The sequence below is a fragment of the Acinonyx jubatus genome, chromosome E4, assembly GCF_027475565.1.
Source record: "Acinonyx jubatus isolate Ajub_Pintada_27869175 chromosome E4, VMU_Ajub_asm_v1.0, whole genome shotgun sequence".
NCBI lineage: Eukaryota > Metazoa > Chordata > Mammalia > Carnivora > Felidae > Acinonyx > Acinonyx jubatus.
The window spans coordinates 23543712-23557634 of record NC_069395.1 but is presented as its reverse complement, the minus strand read 5'-3'; the positions used below and the strand labels follow the sequence as shown (position 1 = coordinate 23557634).

At 37.6% G+C, this 13923-nt stretch overlaps 1 long non-coding RNA gene across 2 annotated transcripts in view; it reads left to right on the top strand.

Moving 5' to 3' along the window:
- The window catches only part of LOC113603979 (uncharacterized), a 104310-nt gene that overhangs the window by 21930 nt on the left and 68457 nt on the right, over positions 1–13923 (top strand). The window lies entirely within an intron of this gene.

The window sequence follows — 13923 nt, the reverse complement described above, 5'->3', positions numbered from 1 at the left end:
CGATAAGGCAGAGGTACCAGGCCAAGGCTGGTCTCCTAAGCCCAGCTTGCAGGGAGACACCTTGGTAAAGAGCTGGTTTGCCTCTGCAGCGCTCACACTGGGATTGGTTGTTGTGGATGGTGTCATTCTGTCCCATTCCTGGAGTGATATCCAGAACCCAATCCTTGGGCTGTACCGTTAAGGCATTAATTGAAGTGGCTAAAGGCAAGGAGGTTTATATTCCTGCACCTCTCAGGACTCGTAAGGTGGTGGATGTCATACTGAACAGGTGCTTCAGAGGAGCTGCACAATGGGTCCTGCTTGCAGCTGCTTCTCACTAGGTGAACCCTGGGGCAGACCCAGGTGCTTAGACTGGGAGGGATAAGTGGGGAGAGACCCGAGTGGAGGACCCTCGGGAAGAGAACTGGTGCCCTCTAGTGGGCAAGTCGCACAATACTACCATGATAGTCGTGAGGACAGCTAACTCCTCTTTGCTAGTAACCACCTACAAATAAAAACAGAAAACGCAAAAGGGAAGGGTCAGAAAGAAAAGACCAATTTTCATTTGGAGCAGAAAAAGTATCCCCTCTTTCACTCTGAGGCCTAGCTTCTTTTTTAAGGACTGAACCCAGGAAACAAATATAAAAGGGTCTGCCTGCCTATGTAGAGTGTATCTGACAGGAAGCAAACTTTACATACCAGGGGCTGAAATTAAACTATTGGCTGTCTTAGTGAAGATGAAAAAAATGGTGAACCTACTGAAGGATCTCCATAATTAGTCTGAAAGATGGGAATGAACACCCAAACACCAAAGGAGGCTTTGGACCTCAGTACACATATACCTTGTGTTAATGTGGGCTTTTTATGCCTTGGAGGGCTCCCGACCCTGCATTAGGCCTCATGAAGGCCCAGGCCAACTGTCAGTGGAGAGCATTAGACAAGGCCAGAGATCCCCTCCATCAGCTATTGGAGTTGAGCTTATCAGGCAACAGACAGTGTGTTCGGCATGATGATTTACCAGTCTGGAGGAAGCTGAATTGAGTCCTGGTCCATCCAGTTGTTTCTCAGGGGAGCTCCTGACAAATGTAAGTCCTTTTTTCCTGGCAGTTACGGCTAATGCTAAAGCCATTCAAAGGCCACAGCTGCCCTGGTTTAATGGAAACTCATGAAAGACAAACTCCAAATGAAGTGTTGCCTGTTAACGACAAACAGGACCTCATCTGGCCTAAATCAACAGGGAGAACATGCTCCCATCACAGGCCAAACAAACCACCTCAAACCATTTATGCATGAACTCTAAAATAACAAGAGCGGTTATATTAGACCCTAAGGTCATGGGGGTCCCAAATTGAATGATCTCTGTTAAATCGGTGGAACAATTACCATTCTTAATGTGGTTACATTATAGTGGGTGTCAGAGGTCTGCTTGGGAGGCAACCCTCCTTCCATTGTTGCCATCCTCCTTAGCCAGTGGCAGGAACCAGCCCCCAAAGAGGGATCCAGCTGGCTCTTCCTTGCAGACAATCTCTTTTTTACCACACTAACTGTAGTTTGTACCCCCAAAATAAGTGACACTGGCTGGTTCTATTGGATACTGGTGCCCAGATATTGCCAATCCCAGAAAGCTTTTATGCTTTAATGGGATCCAGCTCCTCCCTGCCCCCACCCCAGATCCAAGAGGTGCTGGCTTCTTGAGAAGACTAAAAGGATAATTACTCATTTGATTATTAAAATTGGACCACGTTTGCTAAAGGGATTCTTCTGTCCTGGTTGTTCCCCACTGCCTCCCTCTGCCCCAGACTGTCCATTTTCTCATTATTGGAATGGACCTCCTCAGTCCTCAGGTAACTGATGAAATAAGCCTGAAGCTTTCATACTGCTGGTGAGTACTGGTTGGTAGGAACCTGTAAACTTTCCCTTGCTGGTGTGGGTGACAGACATGCCATGGTATCACTGAGGCAAAGCACTGAAGGCTTACGATGTCTTAGCTCAGTTATAGAAGAGGTACTGAGGGGGCGCCTGGGTGGCTCAGTCAGTTAAGCATCCGACTTCGGCTCAGGTCATGATCTCGCCATTCCCGAGTTCGAGCCTTGTGTCGGACTCTGTGCTGACAGCTCAGACCCTGGATCCTGCCTCGGATTCTATGTCTCCCTCTCTCTCTCCATCCCTCCCCCACTCATGCTCTGTCTCAAAAATAAATAGTTAAAAAATAATAAACAGGCCTCTTCCCCCAGTCACTTGATCCTACCACCCCTCCAAAAAAAAGAGAAGGGCTACTGATTCCTACCAGTTCATCTTTCAGTTCTCTCGTCTGGCCTGTGCTTAATGCCAACTACTAATGAGTGGAGGCTAATAATAGGTCATAAGGAATTAAACAAGGCTGTTCCCTCTCCCAAGTATAGTTACTTCAATGGATGATGGATGACATTCAAAATAACATGAATAAATGGTTAGGCATTGTATACTTGGCTAATGTGTTCTGAGATTAACTTTGAGGAGCTGTGACTGTTTACTTTGGGTAGCCAGAGTAGCAATTATTGTAAAGCCTGCTGCCATTGACTGTTAGGTAGCACTTGCCTTTTTTTTTTTTTCTTTTTTGATATACATACTATGTTGTATACATTGCCTTCCTTGTATAGAGTAATTGGCAGCCAGGGAGGAGATACATGGTAAAGTTCCCTTGGACACTTGGCTAGTGAAATTTCTTTCCACTTCAATAAATGGGGTTTCCACTGGAGAGGGAGAGAGATTATTACAATTAATAGAAAAAAAGGCCAATAGTTTTAAGGGTGTACATTGTTGGTAGGAGTCATATTTATCATCATCCCAGGGGTTAGTAAGAGCTATAATTTTATCTCTGTAATGCTGTAGACTCTGCTGGTATTGGTTCTGAATTATAGCATCTTTGATTTGATTGCACCAATCAAGAGCATCATGCTATTAGCTGAATGCAATCTCTGAGTGTTCTCTCAATGAGACTTGATAGGTTGTAGCCCATCACTCTGTTTATTTTATGGCACCAGTTAATAACAGGGTGTTTTCTTTTGCTAATTTGAAGTTAAACTTGGCCCATAGAGGCATCTTAGAGGGCATCTCTGAGTCACAAGAGATATTTAAAGTCTGGCTTAGCTGGAATTGGTGTTGTTAGTAGAAGTAGGATAGAAGAAGGAGTCCTAACCTAGGTGTTAATGTCTGTGGTCATGTTAGTATGTTTGATTGACTTGAATAGTCAACAGCATGGTTCCCATTGTTCTCAATCAGATTCGTGTTCCCTGTGGTGTGCACGTGGCACATTGCTTCCAGACATATCTTGTCAGCACAGAGGTAAATTGCCAAGGTTAGACAATATACCAATGGGTGTGTAGGTGACACTGGCAAAGGTAGGAACTTCTCAGGAAAGGAAGGGGCACAGCAACACTGTAGAAGTTAAAGTTGGAGGTCATCTGCAGTCAGCAGTAGGGGATATGATCTTACTTTGAGTATAGCCCAGATGGGGCTCCCCAGTCTGAGAGCGATTAGTTCTACCTCTTGGTATTGGGAGCAGGTCCAAATTTGTCCCACAGTGCCTAGAGTGGAACAAAATAAGTGGGGGACAGGTGGGGAGTGTTTATTTCTTCAGATAGTGGTGGGTGGTTTACTTAGCTTATGCTGCATCATGAGAGGACACAGGTTGAGGATGGTCCCAGAGTTAGTGTCCACAGTAAGGTTCTTTGCAGGATCAAGTGTAAAGGTAGCTAGGCTCTAAATTTTCTAAGAGGGATGAGGAAAAAGTAAAAGTATGAGGTGGATCTACTTTGGTTGAAGTCAGCAATGTCAGGGCTTCTGGGAAAACTGGTTTGCATTTACCTGTGTAAACTGTTAATTGTGGTTGTGTTTGATGTGGAGATATATATATATATATTTTATATATATTCTCTAAGTTCTCTCAACAGCTTTTGTTAGAAGTCCATATGTCTTTCTATCATATCTACTGCTATAGGATGATATGATAGGTAAAAAACTCAATGTTCATTTGTAGGAAACAATGTTCAAACTACCTAAAGAAACTGAGAAGTTTATCCCACATCCCTGGCCCATGGAAACACATTGATGGCATTTATTATTCACCCAGAGACTCTGCTGTGTTGCTATGTGACAGCACTTGGACATGTATATCTCCTCTCTAGTCCCCTCCCTGGGAGTTTCCTTTCCCTCTGCCCCCTGTGTCATAGTCTCATAGTGTCAGGTAATGTGGTGTCATAGGCATAGTGTGTTTGGTATTATTGCTAATATCATCAAATTTTGGCCTATTTAAGACACATATATCTAATGTTTTGGAGCCATTAATATTAATAAATAATAGATAAAGATACCTTTTCCTCAGGATAGTTATTTGAACATGAGCGATGGAGTCTGTAATATGGATCAGGAGCTGTCTGGCACACATTAGGTGCTCAATAAATGTTGGCGTTCTCAACTTTTTGTAAATGCTCGAGGATAGAGTCTGTGCTTGTTTCATATTTGTATCCATCATAGCTAAAATGTCATTTGGCAGTAATTCAGTAAATGTCACCTGAATTACACTTTCAATCAAAATAATCAGGATTGGGAACAATTGCAGAAAAAAACAATCCCAAAAAGTATAGGAAAAACAATACCCAGAATAGGTAAGAGTAGCAACAAGTAATGTCAAGTATATTTTAGAGCAAAGACCATTTACAAAAACTACTTTTACTCTTTTAGTTTGGCTAATTAGGATACTAGAAATTAGATTTTCATTGAAATCATGCTTTTCATTATAATGTATTATTTGTTTGTTTGTTAGAAGTTTAATAAAGCTCTACTATTAAAAAGAGTATGTGAGAAAGAAAAATTGTGCTGCTAGAATTGAAAAACTGAAAGTTCATTCTTCAATTTCAAGTAATAAATTAAGAAGAGTTAAAAGGAAACAATCAGAGTAAATTCAACATTAGGGGATTATATAGTCCTACACTATTTATCTTTATTTTTTTATGTTTATTTATTTTGAGACAGAGAGAGTGTGCACAGGCAGAGGAAGGGCAGAGAGACAGGGGGAGACACAGAATCCAAAGTAGGCTCTAGGCTCCAAGCTGTCAGCACAGAGCCCGATATGGGGCTCGAACTCATGAACCATGAGATCATGACCTGAGCTGAAATCGGACGCTTAACTGACTGAGCCACCCAGGTGCCCCTACACTATTTATCTTTAAATAAATTACTTCTTAAGAAATTATCCAATGCCATCACTTTTTTTTTTTTGAGAGAATAGAAAATATCATAGCAACAGATAATAAGATTAACAATTTTTTTTTCTTGTTTTGAGAGACAGAGAGAGAGAGAGAGCAAGGGAGGGGCAGAGAGAGAGAGAGAACAAGAGAGAGAATCTCAAGAAGGCTCTCCTCTGTCACATAGAACCCAACACGGGGGTCTATCTCACAAACATGAGCTGAAATCAAGAGTCCACCGCTTAACTGAATGAGCCACTCAGGCATCCCGAGATAATAAGATTTTTAATTTCCTTATTTCTATGTGTTTCTGCTACAGATGATGAATCAATTTAACATCAGGTTTAAGACTGACTTTTGACTTTCTGTCTGCAGGACACTAGCGATTTGTTATGTGATATAAAGAAAATATAGTAAAAACCATCTCTTCAGGGAAAGGGATTCTAACAGAGTACCCAGAACAGAGCCTACTTCTAATGACATTCATAATATTTTTGAAATTGAACTGTTCATTTGCAATCTTAGCTGTGCAGTTTTGATTAACGAAATAGAAAAACACTGAGAAAATTCTCAGCTAAATAAAAAGTCTGAATTGAATAATTGTACTAATTGAGAGAAAAAGAAATGACCCATATTATGCTTTTGCTATAATAGCACACAAGTGCACAAAAAAGCAACTATTCAATTTGGTTAACAAAGATTTTATGTTGTTTATTTGGCTATGAATAAAGTTGAAACCTTGTATGTCATTATCTGTGCAAAAGATAATATGGAACAAACCTTAATTTTTTAAAGGATATATAAAATTAATGATGCATTTTGACATGGGGATATGTATTATTACAGTTATCTCTATTCCCCAAATCCTGTCTACTAAAGGCCCTTTTTAAAGATACTAAAATATATACAATTACATTAATGTGAATATAATGTTTGGAACTTATGGGAGATTGATATTTGCTAGTGAGAACATCATGTTGATATAAAATCCATCAGAATATATACTAATTTCATTTCTGTTATAACTATGGTACATATTATATACTTGAAACATCTAGGTTTGGATATGAATTTGGGTTTATATATCAATACAGATGTAGATACAAAGACTGATTTATTTACTCACAGATTATATTGATGTTTCTGAGTTTTTAACCCAACAATAAAAGTCTCACCATTAAGTTGAGATGCAGAGTGATTGAGGGCAGGAGTAATGGAAGGATACATTGTAATGTCAACTAAAGGATAATTATCTGTGACTATTATTTGATTAATAATAATGACATTATCTACATAATACTTTTAAAAATAATTATACTTGGAGCAAAATTTGCTACCCCAAATTGTGTTTCTTTGTGATGTGGATTATTTTTGGCTGATTGTTTTTAAGAAACAGAAGACTCAAGACATTTTTTTTTTTTTTACTTCTTTATAAGTGTTCAAAAACTTTTAGATAGAGGGCCTGTTTTGGGAAGGGAGCTGTCACTCTAGATAACTGCAGTACAATATAATCCAGGTGTGGTGGACTGGAAGGAAACTAGCAAAGACTGTTGAAATTCTTCTCTGTGTCCCATTGTTTCTGTATGGCCCAGCAAACCTTTGTTTACCAAAAGTCTACTCTTTCCTTTCTTCCTGTGAATAGCCTTCCTTCTCTTTTAAGCTCAATACCCCTACCCACTTCTCATCCAGAATGACACATATACCTCATTTTGCCTGACTGTCTTTGGTATACTTCATGTTTATGTGAATTCCCCATACATATGTAATTATAATTTTTTAACATTTACTTATTTTTGAGAGAGAGAGACAGAGACAGAGTGTGAGCAGGGGAAGGGCAGAGAGAGAAGGAGACAGAATCCTAAGCAGGCTCCAGGTTCTAGGTTCCAGGCTCCAGGCTCCAGGCTCCAGGCTCAGAGTTGTTAGCACATAACCAGAGGCAGGCCTCGAACTCAGGAACCGTGAGATCATGATCTGAGCCAAAGTCGGATGCTTAACCAACTGAGTCACCCAGGCCCCCCTTCCCAACATGGTATAGTATAGTATACCATAGTTTACGTGGTAGAAAAGTTAATCCATTAACAATTTTTCTCTTCCCTGATTTTCTTCCCTCATGACTTCCTTACGAACTGAAACCATATTTAGAGTGAAATTTGACTGGTAGCTAATACTTCTAGGTAAGGAATTTAAACAAGAAGTCATTATTGAAATTATGGTAAAGAAAAGGTGAGGGCATCAATCTAGAACTATAACTATGATTTCAGAATCCCTTTCCCTACCAAAAGGGAAAAAACAAAAAGAATTTTTCATATATATAATCATAAGAAATGTGTGATTAAAAAATAAATATCTCCTTATGATTTATATATAGTATTGTTAGAACATTACTTAGAACCTAAATCTGGGGAGCCTGGGTGGCTCAGTTGGTTAAGCATCTGACTTTGGCTCAGATCATGATCTCATGGTTTGGGAGTTCCAGCTCCGTGTTGGGCTCTGTGCTGACAGCTCAGAGCCTGGAGCCTGCTTCAGATTCTGTGTCTCCCTCTCTCTCTGCCCCTTCCCTGCTCACACTCTGTCTCACTCTCTCTCGTAAATAAACATTTCTTCCCTGCTCAACTCTGTCTCACTCTCTCTCATAAATAAATAAACATTAAAAAAAAAGAACATCAATCTGGTTATACTACAAATTGAGTAATAGTTTAGGTATAAAGTATTGAAAATAATATAGTTAAGTATGACTTCCAAAATAGTCAAAATCATAAAATTAAAAATGACTTCTAATGCTAGAATCATAAAATTATTATTGCCTTTTCTCTAAAAGAAATACAATGTATGATTTATTATGTAGAATGAGGTACAGATACAGAGAAGTTAACTATTAGTACTTCTAAAGTCGGGTATAGGCAATAAATATGTATTATACATGTATATGTATGCAAAGTGTATATAATCTTTGTGTGTATGTATACATACATGTATCAAGCACATATAAACTCATATGTATTCATGCATATGTACACGTGTGTATGTCTCTCTATCTTTACCTAACTACCTGTTATACAGAATTTGCATGTCTCCTCAATCACAATTTTTAGTGGTCATACTGATATGTTTATTAAATTTATTTAAAATTATGTTTAGAATTATTGTTATTCAATTTCTCTCTCATGTGTTTGAAATACTAGTTCCTCCAAAGATTTTGACTAAAGGGTCTGAGGATGCAAAAGAAATGCAATGGGGCCACAACAATTGCCTCTCAGGTTTGGGAAGACATCCTTTCTAGAATGTAATGTGATGAGGATGTGATGATGTCACAATAATGGGGGATTCAATCTCTCCAGGAAAATTTGTCTTATTTGTAAAATGAGAATAATTAATAATTACTATCATTCACAAAATTTTAAAATTAATATAAAAATAAATTTACATATTTAAGCCTTAGTAAAATAAATTTTTTAAAGTTTTTTTTAAAATGTTTATTTAGTTTTGAGAGAGAGAGAGAGAAGGAGAGAGACAGGGAGTGAGCAGGGAGGGAAGAGAGAGATGGTGACAGATTCCGAAGTAGGCTCCAGGCTCTGAGCTGTCAGCACAGAGCCTGAGGTGGGGCTTGAACCCACAAGCCATGAGATCATGACCTGAGTCAAAGTCAGATGGTTAACCGACTGAACCAACCAGGTGCCCCAAAAATAAATTATTAAGAGCATATTTAACCTATATCCCCAATGGTGTTTCACTGGTGCTTATAATTCTAATGGTAGAGATTTAGTTCCTACAAGCAAGTTAAGAAAAGGAAACAACAGTGCCGGGCATTGTATTAGTTTCTAGAGCTCTAAGAATAAAGACTTGGTTTCCTGCTCCCAATGAGCCAATATCTAATGAGGGGAGATGGACAAGTGACACAATAATAACAACAGTATGTGATACATGCTGTGATAGAATTTTGCAAATAATGTTACATTGTCACAGCTTGGGGACATTTTCTTGAGATCATGGAAAAAATACCTCTTAGCAAGGGCTACAAATCTGGAGACCCATATTGTTAGCCAGGGGAAAAATAGAATATGCTTCATTTTTTAGAAAATCAATTTATTCCAAATACTTAGAACTTATCCTAAAGGTATAGATCTAGTAGAAGAAGAATTTGGGGAAGTAAGTGCTGTATTTTTTATCCAGAACATGAAGGATATTTTGTAATATAGAGGAATTTGAATTTTTGTTCTGAAGATCGTGGGAACTAGTAAAGGATTTTGAAGGAGAGCACTACAGATTCAGAATTGTACTTTTGAAAATTTGTGATACATTGTGAAAAATGGAGACTTCTCGATTATAAATTATTATTATTAAATGATAAACTACTAACCCGATGCAGTAGTAGCATGGGTGGCAAGGAAAGGAAAATAAATTATATCTTGTAGATTAATTATACATAAGCAAGAAAGAAGAGCTACTTGGTATACCTCCCAGGCTTCTAGCTTAAGAAACTAGGTAATTATTGATGCCTTTTTAGGGCAGAGAACAGAGGACAAGTTTATTATGGGGAAAAGTAAGGCTATTTTTATCCATGATGCATATGGGACACTCAAGTATAAATAGAAGCTGAATATATGAGACAAATAAAAAAAATAAAGGACTGAGCAGAGGATATTGATTGATTTGAAATAAATTAGCAGATGTCTGTGTCTTGTACGTGGAATAAATTTCCCAGAGAAAGGGGTTAGAGTAAGGAAAAATGACTGAGGACAAGATTCTGGGTTTCACTTGCCTTTAAGTACCAGACAAACGAAAGAACAAAACAGTTGTCACAAAGTTTAGAAAAATCCCTGAAGAAGATGGTTTTTCTTGGCTATGAAGGAGAAACTGAGAGTTATGTATTTAACATATGCTTATTGAGTATCAAACATATGCATCAATTCCAACAGATACTCAGTTAGATACCAGAGATAACATATAGAACAAGAATGCCAGTGTCTGTCCTCAAAGATCTTAAGCCTGGGGAGAAATGAAGTTAACTGTATAAGGAATTAAAATGTAAGTTATGAAATGAGAGATACACTTCTGTAAGGGGAACACTGGAGAAGGTACTAGTCTACATTTGGGGAGTCATAAAAAGCTTCCAAGAGGAAGCAGTATATAAATTGAAGTCAGGTATGAGGAATGATAGGATGCTGTGAAGAGAAAGGCAGAAGGAAAGACATCTCTGAAAGCTTGGAGGTCCAGAAGTGCACCAGATAATGAAAGCCAACTAAAGCAATTTAAATATAAAAAGAAAACAGAGTGTGGTAGAATAGGGTCATTAGTAGAGGTAAGGAAAAAGACTGGAAAATTAAGAAACAAAACTATTGACCACATCATTTTCTTCAAACGCTCTTCTGTTTGCCTCCCCCGTGGCTAATTATGGTGGCAGTACCTGTGGTGGCCTTGGATTAAATTTGGTCCCAAGGAGAACATGTATTTTCTCTCAACCTAAGTAAAAATAAGGAGGACATCTCCAACCAGGTTCTCTGCTATTTACTATCTACATAATAATGGAAATACCACCTAACTTCTTTGAACTTTATTTTCATTATAAAAAAAATGATGGCAATTTTAGTACCATGTATTTTAGAATAGAATTCTTATGGGAAAATGTTAATTTAAAAAACTGCATATGCAAAGGTGAGATTGCTGCTAGAAATTTCTGCCAAGAGAGAGACTAATTTGTGTATTCCATATTAAGAAAATAATAATGGCTGAACTTTTCCAATAAAGAAAACATTTACTTGTATTCTCTTGTCTTATTCCCTTTACTTCTGTTCCACCAGAAAAGATGACAGTACTTTTGATTTACCACATTTTTAATTGGTCTCCTTGGTGACATGTTCCATATGTTTATTATTCATTTAGTGAAACTACTCTCTGAATTTAATACAATATTTGAATGCTAATTTTTCTACATCTTAGTCTTTAATATGAGTCTTCTTTCCAAACGCACAGCTACTATCATGAATCTCCTTTTATCATTTCAGAAACTCCTATCCCTATTTTTCATACTTGTTTGCAGAACAGTTTAGAAAGATTTCTCAAATAACAAATAAATGTGAGATCAACACCCTTAACCTGGGAAGAGGTAAATCATTCAGTTGTTCTTACACATTTGAAACCATTGTAGGAAGGTCTAAACAAATCCCTGAATCTACATTTGCTTAGTTTTGTGTCAAACTTAGTTTTGTGTCAACACTAGTACAACCTAGCATTGAATATCAATTTAACTTAGTTTTGTGGCAAGTATTAATTCATTTATTTTATTTTTATTGTATTGCAGTCTTTTTGAGTAAAATTATATAAAACATGTCCTTAGAAATATTGTACCTTTACAGTAGTGCTCATTTTTGATGTCTTCTTTTTTTAAATGTTTATTTACTTTGAGAGAGAGAGAGAGAGAGAGAGAGCAAGGGAGAGGCAGAGAGAGAGAGAGGGAGAGTGAGAATCCCAAGCAGACTCCATGCTGTCAGCGCAGAGCCCAAGGTGGGGCTCAGATCCACTAAGAGTAAGATCATCACCTGACCCGAAATCACGAGTCGGACGCTCAACTGATGGAGCCACCACGAGCCCCTCATTTTTTAATGTCTTCTGATTTTCTGGACCTACTACGGACTACAGACAAAGCAGTAATTTGTATTATGTACAGTTAAAAATGCTAAGTTATTAGACAACACAAACATAAACAAAGAACCTGTACTGATTCCAGGATGATATATTAGATAAATATCTCAGCCTCTGTCACTTAGAGGTAATTTTTTGTTTTTTGTTTTTGTTTGTTTGTTTGTTTTTCAATTTTTTATTTAAGGTTTATACACTAGTTTAAATTCAGATACTTCAGGATGGTAGTTGATGTCTTGGTTAGAGGGTAGAGGATGGTGTATATATGAAAATGTTTCAAATTAAAACTGTGCTGGGGCTCCTGGGGGCTCAGTTGGTTAAGCATCTGACTTTTGATTTTGGCTCAGGTCATAATCTCACAGTTCATAAGTTTGAGCCTCTGTGCTGTAAGCATGGAGTCCAGTTAGGATTCTTTCTCTTTCTCTTTCCTTGATCTCTCTGCTCCCGCCTCCCTCAAGATAAATAAATAAACTTAAAAGAAAAATTGTATTTGTACCATCCCAAATATCTTCCAACCAAGACATCAAGTGCTATCCTTAACTGCTACAGACATTGTGGTGATTTTTGCAGTCCTCTGTAAAACTCAAACACAGTAATTTCCTCAGCTAATGATACTTGGGATCATTATGGTTACACAGGTATTACCCCGGTGCTGGAGATTGTTACACTTTTGATTTCAAACACTAAGCAGGATTGGATTTACCTTCCAAAAGGGCTTTGATATCGATATTCCTCACACTCTAATCTCCCTTCTATCTTCACAGCATCTAAAGCTCAGGTAGATGGACAGCCCTACACATTCACAGTCAGCATCTAGCCAGATACACTGAAAGAAAGCAATGTTATTTCTTTATTTTAACGGGGGAGAGTGAATCCCAAGCAGGCTCCATGCTCAGCGTGAGATCCTGAGCCGAAATCAAGAGTTGAACACTTAACGAACTGAGCCACCCAGGCGCCCTGCAAGGTTATTTCTTGAAGGCACAATGCTTATTGTAAAAGATTACACTTTAAACAAGGGCAAAAGCAATAGGCCAGCACACTTGGTTTAAAAAAAAGCAAATGTATTTGTAGGTCATGTTGAATAGGGCAAAACCTATAGAGGGCACATCATGTAGGATCCAGATTAGACTGGAGTTATTTCAGGCACATGGGTGAAGAGTTTCATCCTATCCTTAGTGAGGAGGAAAAAAAGATTTGTAATTCACTGTGTGTTCAGGTTCTCATTTCAGAGTATGAGTTCAGTTATTAAGAAAGTATTTTATTATCTTTGTAAAATTTTAAATAAAAGAATCTATATAGATATTCTTACATGGCTATTTGCTATCAAATCATCTGGAATACAAAACACTCACAGGTATGGTTACAGGGAAGATGCCCCTGTTGAGTGTAGATGAGGTCAGCTACCTTAGATTTGCACTTTGCTCATGCTCTATATGAAAACATGAACAAATATCAGGTGGAACTTTCAAATTTTAAAGCTGTCCATCAATAAAATGAACTCCTTAATAAAGTAGTGCATTCCCCACTGCTAGAATTGTTTAAGCAAAGACTATTAACCGTGTTTCTGGGATATTACACAGGGACTTTCTGCATTAAGGCAAAAAACTTTTTTTCCATTCTAAGAATCTAGGTTTCTGTTACCTAAATTTCTTCTACATAAATTGATTGGCTTTTATGTTGTTATATTGTGGATTTTCTTTTCCTTAAAGATTTTCTTTTATTATTTAACATGAATATGTATAAAGTGTTTGACTAATAAAAGGGGGAAAGGAGATACAATTTGCCTCCAAGTGAAAATCCTTATCAGCTAGGAAATTAACAGAGTCATTTGACTTCTGGTATAACATTGAGACTATACAGAGAACTATAGGTAGATGATCCAAGATGCTATAATAAATTTGTGAAATGGAAGATAAATTGAAAGATAAAAAGGAAGGTATGAATAGAAGAAGATTTGTCCATAACGGGACCAAGGATGTTTTTGAAGCTTATGGAAACAGATTGAGGAATTAATTGTACCTGAAATAGAGTGACAAAATGATGACTATAATTTGTGGAGGATCAGAAATATGACATAGATTAT